This window comes from Gadus macrocephalus, chromosome 21, assembly GCF_031168955.1.
Source record: "Gadus macrocephalus chromosome 21, ASM3116895v1".
Classification (NCBI taxonomy): domain Eukaryota; kingdom Metazoa; phylum Chordata; class Actinopteri; order Gadiformes; family Gadidae; genus Gadus; species Gadus macrocephalus.
The window spans coordinates 13,010,231-13,014,723 of record NC_082402.1 but is presented as its reverse complement, the minus strand read 5'-3'; positions in this window follow the sequence as shown (position 1 = coordinate 13,014,723).

The following is a 4,493-nucleotide window of genomic DNA, read 5'->3' as shown; positions in this document are numbered from 1 at the left end:
TGCATCAGAGGAGAACACTCAGTGCCCTCTGTTCTATTCCCTAACCGGTCGGAGCGCCCCAATGGGGCTGGATGCTTTGGCATACGAGTGGCCGCGCGTCCTCCTGTACGCTTTCCCCCCATTAGAACTGATCATTCCTACTCTCGCCAGGGTGCGAGAGAAGGGTCATGCGCTGATCCTTATAGCCCCCCGTTGGCCGGGGAAATATTGGTTGGCGGAAATAGTCCAGTTGCTGTGCGGCCAGCCTTGGCCTCTGCCTTTACGAAGGGACCTCCTGACGCAAGCGCATGGGGAAATATTCCATCCTCATCCGGAGCGCATGGCTCTATGGGCCTGGCCCGTGAAAGGATGAACCTAACGACGGCTGGACTCCCATGGAATGTCATTACGACTATCCAGGGCGCCAGGGCTTCCTCCACGCGTAGTGCATATGAAGGGAAATGGCGTGCGTTCGAGGATTGGTGCGCGAAAGCTGGGGAAATAGCTTTCCAGAGTCCCGTGCCTGTTATTCTGACATTTCTACAGGATTTGTTGGATAAAGGCCGGGCTTTCTCCACTGTCAAAGTGTACTTGGCCGCTATATCGGCTTGTCACATAGGTTTTGGGGACAAATCGGCAGGTCAGCACCCTATCGTTTGCCGGTTTATGAAAGGTGCAGGGCGTCTTCGGCCGGTGTTGCGGAGCTTGGCTGCTCCTTGGGATTTATCTACGGTGCTTGATGCACTGTCACGCCCACCGTTTGAGCCCTTACAACAGGTAGAGCTTAAGACTCTCTCGTTTAAGACGGCTTTGTTGCTCACGTTGGCCTCGGCTAAACGCACTAGTGACATCCATGTGCTGTCGGTTAGCCCGACGTGTATGCAGTTTTTGCGGGGGAACTCAAAGGTTCTATTAAAGCCGAACCCTGCGTTTGTTCCCAAGGTATTCGACTCTGCGTTGTCATACCGCCCTATTGAGCTGTTGGCTTTCCATTCTCCCCCTTTCTCCTCCCAGGAGCAGGAGCGGCTGAATGCGCTCTGCCCGGTGCGGGCTTTACGCGTCTATGTTGATAGGACGGCTGGATTCAGAAAATCGGAGCAGCTGTTTGTATCATGTGCTACGTCACATCTGGGGAAGCCTCTCTCGAAGCAGCGTTTATCACACTGGATCGTGGGGGCTATAGCCATGGCTTATAGTAGCGTGGGTTTGGAACCCCCTATCGGCCTGCGCGCACATTCGACTCGCGGCATGTCCGCATCCTGGGCACTGTTTCAGGGGGTCTCAGTGGAAGAGATATGTGCGGCTGCCAGCTGGGCGACGCCTCACACTTTCGCTAGATTCTACAGGTTGGATGTTACTGCGCCTAATCTGTCTCACACAGTCTTGAGCGTTGGATCGGTGAACATGCCTGTTTGATGGGTTTGCACTGGTACTTCTTTGGCAATACGGGAGTTACTATATCCCATAGTGAGATACCGAATGAATATTGAAAGAAAACTTAGGGTTAAGAAATTAACCAAGGTTTTCTGATATATGAGTGAGGTATCTCACCAGACCACCCTCCTTGCCCGGAGCGAGGAAGAGGTGTTTTGCCTAGACTGAAGAGATGACGTGACGACGGGGCTTATGTAGTAGGAGGGAGCCCCTCCTCTGCAGGCAGACGTCACGTCTGTTGGCCAGTCACGACTGGCGTAGTGTAAAATTGCTTCTGGGGGACAGCGCGAGGGGCGTGTCCCATAGTGAGATACCTCACTCATATATCAGAAAACCTTGGTTAATTTCTTAACCCTAAGTTCCAAATCGAGTACTCCGTGGTGCACTAACCGGAAATTACGATCACGACTGCCGCCGTGGCTCCTCCCCCGCAATAAACATCCCGCTTTGAACGGTGAACTCTTTACGCCTAGCAGCTATAAAAACTATAAAAACTACAAAATGACTATATTAATGCAGGCTATGTGGAAAATGCGCCGACTTTGGCTCAGCCTGGCTCCGCCTCTTCCGCTACGTAGCTGGCTGCCGTTGAGTACGGGGAGTGTCCTTCGATCCACACTTCAGGATTGAGTGGCGAAGTCACGCCCCTTCCGGTAGGGCTCATGGGACCTATGAGATCGAAAAATATGAATGGGTGTCAATGGAGAGAAAATAATTATTTTCTGGTCCCAGTCTTTATATGCCCTGGATTACACATATGTTGTTTGTGGATTTAAATGATAATTTTTCATGCAAAGAAAACTAAAAATGTTCGTGAAGAAGTTTGATAATTTTAGGTTTTATGTGAGGCCGCTTTGTGAACTACAGCTCTTCGCTGCTCTCGACGCATATGATATACGTCACCACACCCGCCCTTGGAACTCGGCACAGAGATGGCGATCTCTCTGCCCCACTTCACCGCTTTTTCCAAGGGGAGGATAAAAGCATCGAAAGAGGTGAAAACCATTATAAGTCGGGGCACGTGCAGAGTTTCAGTTATGCCAATGGGAAGATTGTCGGTCTTCTCCACGCCAGTCGCAGGGAGCGTGACGTCACATACGAGCCGTGTAGTCTTTCTCGTTGTGTTTTCTCAACAGCCTTTATCTGAACAATTGCACAATAAACGGTCGAACTCTTTGCATGAAAAATTATCCTTTAAATCCACAAACAACATATGTGTAATCCAGGGCATATAAAGACCGGGACCAGAAAATAATTATTTTCTCTCCATTGACACCCAGTCATATTTTTCGATCTCATAGGTCCCATGAGCCCTACCGGAAGGGGCGTGACTATGAAGTGTGAAGTGACATCATGCCCATACAATCATCAAAACATTTTTGAGATCTGTTTTGGTCTTTGGTTTTGGTCTTTTTGACACATAGAAACTAACGTTTTTTATAAAAATGTCATCAACTTATTCATCAACAAGTCATTGGATATATTAATACCAGAAAATAATGAAGAAAAAAATTATATATAGGCTATAGACTGGGAATCGAACCCCAGTCCCAACGGCGGCGGCGTGCATATCCTCTCCCCAGGGCGGCGGCGTAGCTTCTCCACACGTGCATTTCACACGTTGTTATCCTTCTCCAGGGAATCCTGGCACTATCCACTCGCCATAGAATGCATGAGACATGAGAGCCCTGTACTTACGTGACACAAACCAGCACTGCAAACGTTCTCTCCCGCTTGCGATGACGTCTTTCTTTATAGGTTCATGGGTCTGATTCGCCGATTTCCCATGCTGATATCCCCGGAGATTCTCGGGCATCTTCGACAATTTGGCTATAGATTGTCTCATTACACGCTAAATAATATAATTATAGCCTAATTATATATAGCCTATACATATATATAGGCAATATATATAATTAGGCAATATATATATATATATACATATAGCATTTGTGGTTTTGGCATAAACATAACTAGGGTGCACTGTACTATCTGCGCACACCCTTTCTGAAGCCTCTCTCGCTCTCTCTCTCTCTCTCTCTCTCTCTCTCTCTCTCTCTCTCTCTCTCTCTCTCTCTGTCCCTCCCTCTCTCTCTTTCTCTCTCTCGTACCGTTTAGTTAATTGTCTTAGAACACTCCCATTCAGAATGCATTGGTTTACATTTCGTTCTGTGTAACACGCAAAAAGTCGGACTATCGTGCTCTGGAACACGCTTCAATAGATTAACGTTTGTGCGCAGTGAGCACGCAATCGCGTGATACCGGGTTGAACACTTGTGTGCGTGCGTGTGTGTGGCGTAGGTTTATTTGTCCACGACACCACCACACGTGTGATTCGGGCAAGTTGCTAACGTTAGCACATAGCGTTAGCAACTTGCTACTAGCACGCAACCATGCTAGCACGTCGTTACGTTAGCAACTTGCCTGTAATGTTAGCTAAAACTATGTTTTACACATTTGTATATCCCTCCTGCCACATGAAATGACATTGCTTACTTAATGCACTTCGATGTGTTTTTTGAGGTTGGACGGGGAGTTTTTGAAGGCCTTTATTTCGTGGCACTTCGGAAGGCATAACATGCACTTCATTCGGTAGGAATTTGCCCCCATCCCGAGGTAGCTGAACATACTTTCCAGGTATGACCACGGGTGTCCGTCGTCGACTTCTGTTGAACGCTGTGCGTCGTCTTCTGTGTCTCCCTCATCCACATGCTCTGCAGCTGCCATGTTTGTAGTGATCTCTCTGCCGCCCCCGCGCGGCGCGCGCATCCCGCATTTATACCTTCTTCGCGAGAGTACCGTACGTGGTTCTTCTCGTCCTCTCGGAATCTCATGCAGAGACTATTTTAATTTGTAACGAGTAACGAGGTGGCAAATGTCAAAGTAACGAAGTAAAAGTATATTTTTTAACTTATAAATGCAGTGAAGTAAAAGTCCTGATAAAAAAAAAAACTCAAGTAAAGTACAAACACTACAAAAGTAGTGTAACGAAGTACATCTACTTCGTTACTATACACCTCTGATCACACCTCACGCTGCCTGGGCCCACGACCAGGCACTGGCAGGAGCCCTTCTGGTGT